Source organism: Ambystoma mexicanum, chromosome 5p, assembly GCF_040938575.1.
Source record: "Ambystoma mexicanum isolate Mex_15411 chromosome 5p, UKY_AmexF1_1, whole genome shotgun sequence".
Classification (NCBI taxonomy): Eukaryota; Metazoa; Chordata; class Amphibia; order Caudata; family Ambystomatidae; genus Ambystoma; species Ambystoma mexicanum.
The window spans coordinates 230,251,207-230,264,856 of NC_090930.1; positions in this window are offsets into that span (position 1 = coordinate 230,251,207).

A 13,650-nucleotide genomic window follows, 5' to 3' on the forward strand; every position below is an offset into this window, starting at 1 on the left:
TTGTTTCAACCCTCTCACGTTCCTGCCTATCTCTATTGCTGGTTTACTCGTTGTTGATCTGTGTGACATTTTAACCGTACAGTTGATGCACTTTAATGAGACTCGATAACATTAGTGGTACCACTCTAGATGTGTATATATTTATCATTATTGACTTCCAAGTACAAAGTGCGTTATTGTGATCGTGTACACACCTTTGAATATTAATCATATAAAGACTGTGTTTTCAGTAATACAGTGTGTGGACATTCCTTTGTGGGGGTTCGGGGACTACACTGTACTTAAGAACCAGCCCGCATAACCTCCTGAGAAGCTAGGCCTTGATTGCTTGTCCATTGCTACCAAATAGAGAATCTTGGCTGGGGTCCACTGTGCCTCTCCTCTACCATATAGAGAGCGGAAGTACAGACACCCCCTACCGGTCTTTACACTGGTGGCAGCGGTGGGATGCTTATGGTTTTAAGACTCAGTGTATAACCGTGCCACTTACAAAATATCTGCACTTTATTCGATTAAGATTTGGGTGTGTACAAAATAACTGCATTACAAGCAATGGAGTCTATTGCAAATGGTAAATTGACCCGGATGCGTTTAGAGGCTCTCCAGAGTGCTTGTGAAGCCAGGGAGTTAGACTTTGTGGATAAGTCTAGGGCTGAGCTGATAGCTGCCCTGGTGGACTACCAGACCGATGGTGAAACTCTTGATGAGGGGGGGAATGCAACCAATGAGGACTCTGCCCATCGGGCTTCTACTGAATCTGTTTCTGGGAATGCCGCCATTCCTGCTGCCTCTGTTCCGAACCCCAGAAATACCTTGGAACTTGAGTTAGTAAGGATGAAATTGGCATTTGAATATCGCAAGTTGGAAATAGATGCTGAGCTTAAGAAAGAGGAGCTGGCGCAACAAGTGGAACTCAAGAATAGGCATCTTGAACTCAAAGACGAGGACACTGAATGTAGAGAATCCAGCTAGAGAAATCTCGAGTGGAGACTTCAGCGAAACCCAGTGAGAGTGTCAGGTCCCCAGCCACTAAATTTATGAAGGATTTGGTTGGTGTGTTTTCAGAGGGTTCTGATATCCTCCAATGGATTGAAGCATTTGAAATGGCTTGTGCAATTCATGATATTGACAAAAGAGATTGGGCTAAGTGTTTGCTAAGCAGAGTGCCTCAAACTGGATATGACTGTATTCTGAAGCTGAGTGTTGAAGAACGGGGTCAGTATGAGTGTCTGAAATCTGCTTTGATTGCCAACTTTGGCAAGACACCTACCCAATACCTTAAAAGGTTCAGGGATTTTAAGAAAAGAGAGAATGTGTCTTGGGTCAACTGGGTGAGTGCTGCGCACATGAATATGATGGGGTGGATTGACGGTTACAAGGTGAAAACTTTTGTTGAATTGTCCCACCTGTTGTTTTTTGAGCATTTTTCTGAAGCCTGTTCACCGGAGCTGCGTCAGTATGTTGCTGAACAGAACAGTTTTGATCCCTTTAAGCAGGCTAGGTTGGCTGACAAATGGGTCTCCCAGTGGGTGTCCCCTAAGGACTCCAGTGGGAAGGACAAGGACAAAGAAAATGGGGCCTCTCAGAAAGCTGAGGAGTCCCAAAAGCAGTCACAGTCGAATAAACCTAAACCCTCCTCACCTAAGACCCAAAAATCTAGTGGGGATAAGTCATCTATGGGTGGGAATAAGAGTATCGTTCCACCTGCTGCAAAGCAGGCTCCCGGTGGTTCCAGTACCGTACCCCGCACTCCCGGCACTTGTTGGGACTGTGGGGCTCTGGATCACAAAAGGGGTGACTCCAAGTGTAAAGGTAAGGCACTCGGAGTACAGGCTGTCAGCCTGACCTCCCCTTACCCCATGTCTGAGGTGGAGGCCACTGTCCTCCCCTCCTCTACCGGGATCACTTTTGGTGCTCCCGTAGAGATTTCCTTAGTGTCCCTTGGGGCCTGGGACCAGTATGCAGAAGTACTGGCAACTATCCCACAGAGCACCCGTAGATTTTTGAGAAGTGTCCTCCTGAATGGCCAGCCTTCTACTGGTTTGGGAGACACTGGGGCAAGCATGATAGTGGTGGACAGGACCCTGCTCAAGCCAGAGACTATGTAGATGCTCCTCTGAGAACCACCAGGTTAGCTGGTGGGCCTCCCAAATTATCCCCTCTAGCCCGAGTCACACTCGTTATTGGAGACAAGACAGCAAAGCTTCCTGTCCTGGTTCAGGACAACGTTCCTGCTAACATTCTGTTAGGTAACGATCTAGTCGAGTTGGGATTGATCGCGGATGGTCTTCCCATGACTGCTGCTGGGGTCACTAGGTCACAGGTGACACCGGGTCTGGCTGTGAGTCAGGTACCCAAGCCAAAGGGGTGGCCTAAGGCACGACGAAGGAAGAGCAAGAAGGCCACCTCTGTGGAGGGAGCTCCTTCTCTTCCTGCTGTTCCTACAGCACCCATTGGGATCCATGCTCCGGACAGGCTGAGTCCAGTGGTAAACCCCGTCTCGACTCCTGTGGGAGAAGAGCCAGAAGACTCTCCTGTGGGAGAGGTTCTCAACCCGGAGGATCATCCCGATCTTCAATGCTTGTTAGCTGAAGGGGGACCCTCTCGGGCAGACTTCTGTAAAGGACAGAGAGAGTGTCCCTCTCTCGAGGGTCTGAGGAAACAGGCCCTGTCCCAGGCACAAGGCGAAGTGCTTAGGACTTTCCAGATTTATTGGGAGGGTGAGCTCCTTGTTAGTGAGCCCACTAAGCCAGAAACGGGTGCCCTCAAGAGGTTGGTGGTACCCCAGGTTTACAGGCCGTTCCTACTACAGTTGGCGCATGAGGTGCCCTTGGCTGGTCATCTTGGTCCAAGAAGACTAAGCAGAGGCTCTCTGCCCATTTCTACTGGCATCGGATGGGAGTAGAAGTGGAATCCCACTGCAGGACCTGCCCAACTTGTCAGTTGTCTGGCAAGACTGGAGGCAGTGTCATTGCCCCACTGCAGCCATTGCCAGTGGTTGGCACACCGTTTGAGAGGGTGGGCATCGATATCGTCGGTCCCCTAAATCCTCCCACGTCAGGTGGACATCGGTTCATCCTGGTTTTGGTAGATCATGCTACCAGGTACCCTGAGGCTATACCCCTTTGGACTGTTACTGCCAAGGTGGTTGCCCAGACCCTCCTGGGCATTTTCACCCGAGTTGGATTCCCCAAGGAGGTTGTCTCTGACCGAGGATCCAACTTCATGTCTAGTTACATGAAAACTATGTGGAAAGAGTGCGGGGTAACCTACAAGTTCTCCACTTCTTACCACCCCCAGACCAATGGTCTGGTTGAGAGGTTTAATAAAACTCTCAAGAGCATGCTAGGTGCTTTGGAAGAGCCCCTAAGGAGGAAATGGGATCTCCTCCTGCCATGCCTGCTGTTTGCTTACCGAGAGGTACCTCAAGAGGGTGTTGATTTCAGCCCCTTTGAGTTGCTCTTTGGACATCCCATGAGGGGGCCCCTCGCCTTGATCAGAGAAGGTTTGGAAGCCACCCCTCCCGGTCCCGCCAAGCAAGTGGGGGACTATGTTTTAGGCCTCAGATGGAGGATGACACAGATGATGAGACAAGCAACGGCGAATCTCAAGGCCAGCCAGTAATTGAACAAATACTGGCATGACCTTAAAGCATCGCAAGTGGAGTAGACTCCGGGACAGGAGGTCCTCGTGATGGAGCCTACCAAGCCTCGGGCATTGGCAGATAAATGGACTGGACCCTTCCGGATAGTCTCCAGGATGGGCGAGGTCAATTATCTGGTTGACATGGGAATCCAAGGGGTAGCCCCTCAGGTATTCCATGTTAATAGGCTCAAGCCGTTCCACAGGCGAGCAGAAGTCTCATGTCTCTTGCTGGCTTCAGAGCAAGAAGAGGATGAGAGTGAGCCCCTTCCTGAATTGCTGCATAGCGACCCTCAGGATGGCTCAGTGGAGGGAGTACAGCTCTCTCCAGATTTGACAACCAAGCAGCAGAGGGCCTGCAGGGCTTTGCTCCAGCAGTATGCCTCTCTGTTTTCGCTAACGCCAGGCCTTACACCGTGGTGTAAGCACGAGATTGACACTGGTGACAGCGTGCCTGTCAAGAGCAGGAGCTACCGAATGTCAGATACGGTTAAGAACCACATCCAGGCTGAGGTCGCCAAGATGTTGGATCTGGGTGTTATTGAACCCTCAACCAGTCCCTGGTCCAGTCCAGTGGTTCTTGTCCCCAAGGCAAGTTCCCAGGCCGGTACCAAGGATTGGAGGTTCTGTGTGGACTACCGAGGAGTCAATGCCATCACCAAAACTGACGCGCACCCACTGCCCCAGGCTAATGAGCTCGTGGACACCATAGGTGCTGCCAAATTTGTGAGCACCTTTGACCTCACCTCAGGCTATTGGCAAATAGCTCTGACGGACCATGCCAAGGAAAAGACGGCATTCTCAACACCAGAGGGACTCTACCAGTTTAGGGTCATGCCTTTTGGGTTGAAGAATGTCCCTGCCACCTTCCAGAGATTGGTCAATCATGCTCTCAGTGGGCTGGAAGCCTTTTGTGTGGCTTATTTAGACGACATTGCCATCTACAGTTCCACTTGGGAAGAGCACTTGACACATCTTGGAAGAGATGTTGCAGGCCTAAAAGAGGGCTAACCTCACTATCAAGGCCACCAAGTGCCAGATAGCTCAGGGGAAAGTCACATATCTTGGTCATGAGGTAGGAGGGGGTCAAATCCAACCTCTCCCCAGTAAGGTACAGGATGTACAGGACTGGGAGACTCCCACTACTCAAACCCAGGTGAGAGCCTTTTTGGGTCTCACTGTGTACTATCGCAATTTCATGGTGGACTATGGAACCGTAGCTGCACCTCTGACAGCTCTGACTTCACCCAAGCAGCCGAGGAAGGTCAATTGGACTGAAGACTGTCAGACGCCTTTAAAGGCTTGAAAGAAAGTCTGTGTCGTGCACCCGTGTTGTGTGTGCCTGACTACAGCCGACCCGTTATCGTCCGGACGGATGCCTGCGACACCGGAATTGGAGCTGTCTTGTCCCAGTTAGATGACAATGGGAGAGAAAATCCTATCATATTCATCAGTAGACAACTCAAGGGTAGAGAACTTAGGTGGGCTACTGTTGAAAAGGAGTGTTTTAGTATAGTCTGGAGCCTTAGGCGTGTTAGGCCCTACCTTACGGGGTCTACCTTCAAGGTCCAAACAGATCATAAGCCCCTAAAGTGGCTTATCCAGATGAAGTGTGAGAACCCGAAACTGCTCAGGTGGTCCATTAGCCTGCAAGGGCTAGACTTCACCATAGAGCACAGACCAGGGAAGATGGCCTTTCCAGAAGGTATGTTGACCGTCTGGATGAGGGTGTCTATCCCGTGGGAGATTAGGCACCCTCCGCCTCAGTCTGGGGGGGGCGACTGTGATGCTGTAAATGCATCGGAGGGACAGGGCCTCCGTATCCTTGTCCTTTACTGCTTTTTATCGTGTGTTCTGTCGTGTTTCCCCCGCAGGAGTTCATGTGGGACTCCTTGCGGTGCAGCTCTCTTTCTTTTGGTTTGGTGAACGGACCCGTGGGATACCCTTATGGCACCCATGGGTGGGGGTACAACCCTGTTCCCCTAGTGTATGTTTTTGGGCACCTGTGGGTGGCCCACAGAGCAGGGTATGGGCTGGTGGCAGCTCCATGCTGAATTTGACTGGTGCACGGAGTATCCTCCATTTTGGGATACCCCGGCCCTGCCATTGGGATCAGTTGATTCCTGATGGAAAACAAGAGGGCCCCGGTGGCCTCTTGCTTTCTATTACCCATTACCTTGTTTTCCCAAAGTCCTGGGAAGCCCTGACTCTGTCCCTTCCCCCTGACTGGCTGTTGGAGGGAAGTGCCATATATGGTGTTGTTGTGAAGGCCCAGTCAGACTAGCTGGAGCCTTCCCGGTGATGTATGTTGTGGGTACCTCCTGTGGGTGGGACCTGGGTGAATAGAATGTGTGACGAATATGCATTCTGTTTTGTGGGTGTCTAGTATCTGGTGGTTGACACAATGACCGAGACAACCTTGCCCGAAACTGGTATGAATGCAGCTTGGAGTGTTGAATGGCTCGGTACTTGTCCCAATACACATAACTTGTTGTGAGTGTCTGGAGAGAAGTGAATGGCCTGAATACCTCATATGCCTGATTGGCTGCCTGCCTGCATGAATGCCCGTAGTCATGATTGGATGCTTGAGTGTGACCCAGCGAAATAAATGGGAGATCAACAGTATATCTGGGGACCTCTCACTGCTAGGAATCGTGTCCAGAAGCTGAAGTCCACTACGACGAGTAACTGGATTAACTGATGCTTGACCTTGAAGCCCTGCTGGACGAGAAGGATTGCTGTTGCTCTCCTTCACAATCTGAAAGCTGTTGTGCCTCCAAGGACTGACCCAGAGAGGACCTTGTAAGGCGCCCTCTTCCCGAGCTACAAGGGACCATCGTGCACTGCTGATCTTTGCCAACATTCCCTGGTAGACAGACCTACGACAGGCTGCCGATCCGATATGGGCACTGCTACGGAACTCCATGGAGAAGCACTCGGACTGTTGTCCGCCACTGTCGACGACCGCCATCGACGACCGGAGCCGCCGTGCTCCCGTTTGCCTAAGAACTTCCATTGATCATCGGACGCTCTTGTCTGCATCGTCATCCACTTGTCTCCCGCTGAAGAAGGCCCGACCGTCGACGCGCCGATGAGTATCCACCAGTGGGTTTCCCACCACCTACAGTCCTCAGAGACGCCAACGACTTGACGCCCTTGCTGGGCCACAGTTCTTCATCATCTCTTTGCGGTCCAGAACTATTTTCATCGAGGTGCCCCGCATGCCTCTTCCTTGCAGGGCGCCAACACTCTGTCGTCGACGAGCACCGCTAGGAACGAAGCGGCCACTTCCCTGCCATAGTTCACCCTGTTCACCGTCGGACGTTCGACGACCCGTGACTCCTGCCTTAAAGGGAGGGCACTCAAGAAGGGCCGTCGATTCCCCGACACCGAACGCCACGTTCCCCGGCACTCAAGAAGGATCGGTCGGTGCATCGTCGGAGAACTCTACTCCACCAGGTACATTGGGGGTGGTGAAACCTTAACAGGAAGAAGTAAGACTATTGAACATTTGGGCAGGGCTTGTGCAGTATATCTTTATTTACAGGTTGCCCAGGTGGGGGGATCTCCACACAGAACTGCGCCTAGAGGTAGGAGCCAGTATTCTGCCTATTGTTTCAACCCTCTTACGTTCCTGCCTATCTCTATTGCTGGTTTACTAGTTATTGATCTGTGTGACATTTTAACCGTACAGTTGATGCACTTTAATGAGACTCGATAACATTAATGGTACCACTCTAGACGTGTATATATTTATCATTATTGACTTCCAAGTACAAAGTGCGTTATTGTGATCGTTTACATACCTTTGAATATTAATTATATAAAGACTGTGTTTTCAGTAATACAGTGTGTGGACATTCCTTTGTGGGGGTTCGGGGACTACACTGTACTTAAGAACCAGCCCGCATCACCTCCTGAGAAGCTAGGTCTTGATTGCTCGTCCATTGCTACCAAATAGAGAATCTTGGCTGGGGTCTGCTGTGCCTCTCCTCTACCATATAGAGAGCGGAAGTACAGACATCCCCTACCGGTCTTTGCAGTCCCTCCCTTAACGCCTGGTTGTACCAGGCGTTAAGGGCAGGACCCGTTAAGGGATACAAGGGTCAATATCGGTACCGCAATTTGTGGTACTGTTATTGACGCCTTCCCCCTTCCCATTGAGCCCTTTTGGGGCTCAAATGGGAATGGGAAATGGCTTTCATAATGGGGAATTACCAGCCCCGCCAAGGTCGGACTGGACCGGTAAGTCCCCATTGAACGAGGCGGACACAGTCCCGTTATTGTTATCCATGACGCTCATAGCGCCATGACTAGCACCAACCTCGTAATGAGGCCCAATGTGTGCTCTAGGTATTCTGCACCAACACCTTAAAAGGCTTGATGGACAATGCATAAAGATTTAAACTGAACCCCCTTTGCAACTGGAAACCAGTGTAAGGACCGCAGGACTGAAGAGAAAAGTGCGCAGAAAGAAGTGTCCATTGCAAGTCGAGCTGCTGAATTCTGCAAAACATGTAGGTGGCTGATCAAAAAACCAGGCTGGGCCAGGTACAGATGATTGCAATAATCTGCAATACCAACCAGCGCAGCCACCACTGGAGCCCATAGATGCCAAAGGAAGAAAACAGATTGCTTTCTGCATGACCTGCAGCTGAAAGTGACTAAAAACAACTGGAAACTACTGTGAAACATTGGTGACAGCAATGCCTTTACATTACAAAATAATGCATGAAAAAGTAGGTCACAGAGACGAGAGAGAATTCAAACGTCAGTAGGTTGCAGGGGTGGTGGTAGAGTGGCCTGGGAAGACAATAGAGCAGAGACAAAAGGTGTGCACTGTTTCCTCAGCCATGCTGTAAGTAATAATTCACACAACAATGGTAACTGGTGTCTGGTGTGTGTGTGTCTAGGTGTGTGAATAAAGGCTGTTTTTATTATTAATTATATGAGTACCTGCAGATTTGAGGGCATATTTGAAGGCAATCATGTGTAATGGTGCAAGTACCTAGACCTTTGGTGTTACACACCGGCAGTGGCGTGAATACAAGGTCCCCTGTGGCAATTGAAGGAATGTGATGGTAGTACCGCTCGTATAATGTTGATAATAGAGTAAACCATGTAATACATGATATATGACGAATGCCTGGCAAATGCACGTGCACATGCCAAATGTAGTTCTCAGAATGCACGCGATTGTGGTGTTGTAACTATAAATGGAAACATAAAGAGACGCACTCGGAGAAGCAATGTGGCTTCTTCAGTGTGGTATGGTGCAATGGCATAGCCACGTTGTAGTAAACTGATTGAAATAGTCACAACCATTTAAATGCCTATGTACATGAAAGGAAACCAACATCACCACCCCGGTCCCACTTGCAATGTTCCTGTCGTCAGAGCCATGAAGTTGTGGGCGCTGCACCATCAGTGGATGGCAACACACCATTTAGTGGTGAAATAATATATGGCATCTGAAATGGCTGTGCATGATCAATATTAAAGCTATATTGGTGCAAACCAGCATTGGGTTCTTGAGACGATGTGGATGTGGCCAATTTGATGATTTAAAAGAATTATAAACACAAAATGCGCTCATAGGTACTGCAGTTGGAATGATTTTCGGTATTTAGAGAAGTCAACAACAAGGAATCATGAATGGGTGCTTATATTAAATTGTTCGATGCAGACATTGGTCATTTATAATAATTGCATATCTTGTTGCCAATTAAAGTTACTTGTAATATGAAAGAGAATATGTAATTTTGACAATGGGATTCAATTCAATCATAAACTAAGTGGTTATGTAGTCGTTCAGAGAGCGTTTAATTTATTTGATTAGTACAGTTCAACATCTCTGTCTACTGGCAATTAAGACTACTATTGGGAACAGTTAGACTCAAAACAATAGTCAATCTGCTAGAAAGATACATATCTTAGAGGAAGCAGAAAAGTTTGGCTGACCTCAGTGTTATGGAGAATGTTTTCTCCTATGTTGTTTGCAAGGAAATCTCTGAGTGGTGATGTGCAGGAAAGTGTATGCCTGAGCTTTAGATAACCAGAAGTTAGCATCTCAGAAAGAGTTTCCTTTGTACTGGTATTAGGTAATCAAGGGAGCTTGCTGGAGCTGGGGTATGTGTTTTCAATCTTTTTTGTGTTAATCTGTTTGTTCATTTTTCCCCACATTTTATTGTTTTATTGATTTTGCTCTTTACTTATTTTGTCTCACAGTATCCTTTTGGAATGCGAGGCTCATGGTGTTTCTCAAATTCTCCCCATTAATATGGAGCATCACATATGGCAGTCTAAACATTTAATGATGTCTCAGGAGGATAGCTCAGGGGCAATGTGCACACGGAGCAACACAGGTTTGGTTCCTGGGTCCATTCTTAGAAACCCCTGGGTATAAAGTGTGATATAAATAACCAATTATAATTGGAATCCTTAGTTTCAGAATTTGATTTAAATATTGTTTTAAAAATATAGAAATACCTTTCACTTGGTGGATGTGCTAAAGTGATTCCTGGTCCTGAAATCTGTAAGTATATCAACTCAGACCTAAGTTGACCAAGCAGCTTTGCCTGGTTATTTCCAATGTTCACGGATTATGAGTATTTAATTGATATTGTATGATTTGGTATTAATAACACCCCTTTACACAAGTGTTTCTAGGCACCACAAAACAAGAAGGGGAGACAGAGGGATGACAAGACTAATGGTCTTACTGGGCCTTATGACATTCAGATTGTGCAAGTACAACAAGAAGTGCAGGGGAGAGGGTGTGGGCAGAAGTGCAGGGACGGGGTGTGAGGGAGTGCAGTCAGTGTAGCAAAGCTCTCAGTAAGTGCAGGGATGGCAGAGGACTACACGTGTGTAGTCCCAGACCGGATGTGCTAGGTATGCCACAAGGCAGTGCAGGTTGACTGGTCAAGGGGTCCCTGTGTGACTCTGAAGGCAACCACACCACCAGTCAGGGCGAGAAGCAGGCAGATTAGCAGGGGAGAGCCATAGAGAAGGAAGAAGAGAAGAGGAAGGTCTTGAGCAACTTCAAGTCTGAGAGGGGCAAGGTGGCAATTCCAGAGGGAGGCAACGGCAGAGGAGAGAGATCTACCCCCAAGAAAAGCATTTGACCCGCAGAGAGTTTTGGGTGGTTGACAAGAGGGCTCTAGAAGGAAGAAATTTAGGAAGAGAGTATTGAATATAGAGAGGAACACGGCCCCAGAAAGCCTTGTGGATAATGCAGAGGGTCTTGAACTTGTTCCTCGTGGCCACAGGCAGCCAGTGTAGAGATTTCAGAGCTTGGGAGATGCAATCCCTGAGCTTGAGGCCAAGGATAAGTCTGGCAATCCTGTTCTGGATTAGTTGAAATGGGCAAAGAGTAGAGTTGGGAAGATTGATAAAGAGGCTATTGCAGTAGTCCAGCCTGGAGAGAACCAGAGCTCTGAAGACTGTGAGCTTCTGGGGGAAGGTGAGCAAAGGCAGGATACCGCTGAGGAACTGCTGTTAGAAATGGGCCTTCTTGGCAAGGTCTGTGATGTTTGGGGAGAAGGAGAGAGTGGAGTCGAACATTACCGCAAGTTTTTTGTCTCACAGTCGGGGGAGACAAGGGGGCCCAAGGAGAGCAGCCAGAGGGAGAGAGGAAAACTGAGAGCAGGGGTCCCAATGGGAAGGATCTCTGTCTTACTGGTATGAAGACGTAGGTCGTTAGAGGCACATCATTCCTGAATAGCAGATCGACAATCAGGAATGAGCGAAGAGGGAGGGGAGGCTTGAGGGTAGCCTTAAAGATAGCTGAGTGGCATCTGCATAACACTGAAAGTTAGTGGAGAAAGAAGGGATCAGGTGGGATGGGGGGACGAGGCAGGTAGACATTTAAGAGCCAAGGAGAGAGGATAGAGATAGATAAAATGTACTATTTGATTATCTGTCTAAATGGAATGTTAATGTTTTAAATAGTTATTTAGGCTTTTGCTGTTTCATTGGTGACCAAAAGATGTTTGAATTAATTTGGTTATGTCTTTATTATCATGTTTGCCATAGTTTTATGATCCTTTGTTGACTTGTATTTATATACCATAGCAGGGGTTTGTTGAATGATTAATTCAAAACCTTCCAGCCATCACCTTTTTTGCTTTGCTGAAGTCACCCTGAGTGGGACGGGTATGCCCAGACTTAGGTCGCAATTCTGCCAGGCCTAGAGACCACAGCTACTCCTCACTGATGATACCCAACAAGGCTGAAACATGTCTGAGGGTGCTTGTGGTCTTGTGCAGGAGGGATATGACCTAGCAGTTCGGGCTGGACTGCCCCTTTTGGGGTAGGACCAAGCCTGATTTGTATATGGTTTTTCTCCTTCTAAGATTGCTTTGCAGGCTGAAAAACAATGGTCTGGAGGGATGCCCAGAGCTGCGCTCGTGGTTATGATTAATTCAAAACCTTCCAGCTATCACTTTTTTGACATACTGCAAAGTGCAAATCATCATCATCTTGAAAACATCTTTTGTTTTGGATTTTATTGATAGGACTCGAGACGTCCAAGTGTCCATGGTTCCTAATATCATGCCTATGTCAAGGCACATACTTTGTAGAAACTACTCCCACAAAATAGACCACAAGAAATTCTGTCAAAACATATTCCCATCATCTTTATTCTAAAAATGAATAACGCCTGACTGAAACTTTGAGTTTAGAGCTTGACCAAAGGTTCCTTTGAGATCCAACCAAGGCATGTCTTACCTTGCATCATTGTTAACCTCCAGAAGAACTATGAAGTAACATGATAGTCATGCCACTCGTTTTCTCTCCACACATGTCTCATCTCTTAAGAATTGCTACTTGACAAGGACCTGCTAAGGGATTCAATGGAACAATTACCCATTCCAGCATTTTAAGCTCACTGCTGTGGTATGTTTGCTGTAGCATTTCCATATTTTGGTGTATTTCTCCTGCTGATTTCTGGTCTCTGGCACCATGTAAGCTATTTTTTGTACATTAAAAATGGTTCATTGATAGCTTGATAAGAATTTAAGCATCCAGGTAAATCTGGGCTCTTGTACTCTCTCGTACTCTCAACAGTATCAGCATCATGACTAGTTTGGCAGTGAATGTGGTTGTAATTCATCGAGGCATAATTACCAATGCCACCACTGTGTACATCGGAAGTATTGCCTTATTATAAGCCCTTGACCATGTACCAATTCGCCTGGAGGTAACAGTAATTTCGACTAGAGGACACACAGCCACAATGCACTGCCAAGTGCTGATTCCACCAGTATTTGGTGGAATTACGGTTACCACAAACAGTAAAAGGAGGAATCACTGAATGGTAATTATGGCAGATATTGGTGGAATTAGTACCATGCAGAAATGATGTAATTAAGGATACAGGAAGCTACACAGTGCCCATCTTTAAAAAGTCAATCCTTTGCAAATCAACCATTTTCTGCAGTCATTGAAGGCTGAATGTGGATGCAACCATTTCTGGGGTTAAAGGGAAAATGTAAGTGCCTGAAATGTGAATAAGTAAGCCAATGTTCACTTAGGCTGAGCTGTCTGTATTGGCAGAAGAAGTTGTGGGTGGGGCATTGTCTAGAACAGAGCAAGACAACAACACACCAGATGAAGCATCTCCACCTGGAATGAAGTGCAGGGTAAGGTTGTACCAGTTGGCAAATGGTGCCCTTGCGCACGGATCACAAACAAAAAGTTGGAGTTAACTCAAATCTATGCTCTGCTCACTGCTGGCACAATGCTACAAATATTCAGCAGCCACAGGAGGAGGCGCAGTTGAGCTTCCCAAGTTCATCCCATGCAAAGGGACAGTCAGCTCCATCCTCCACAGGCTGCCCTAGTGGGAGTAGGTGCAGCCGAGTTCGGATCTGGAACTCAAGCAGACCCACTGATTATATGTATGACCTAGTGCCAAAGTCATAACCAATATATAATGGGAAGCAATACACTGATGTAATCTAGTAGACTCTTTGGCCACCATTGCACATGCACAATAGGCAC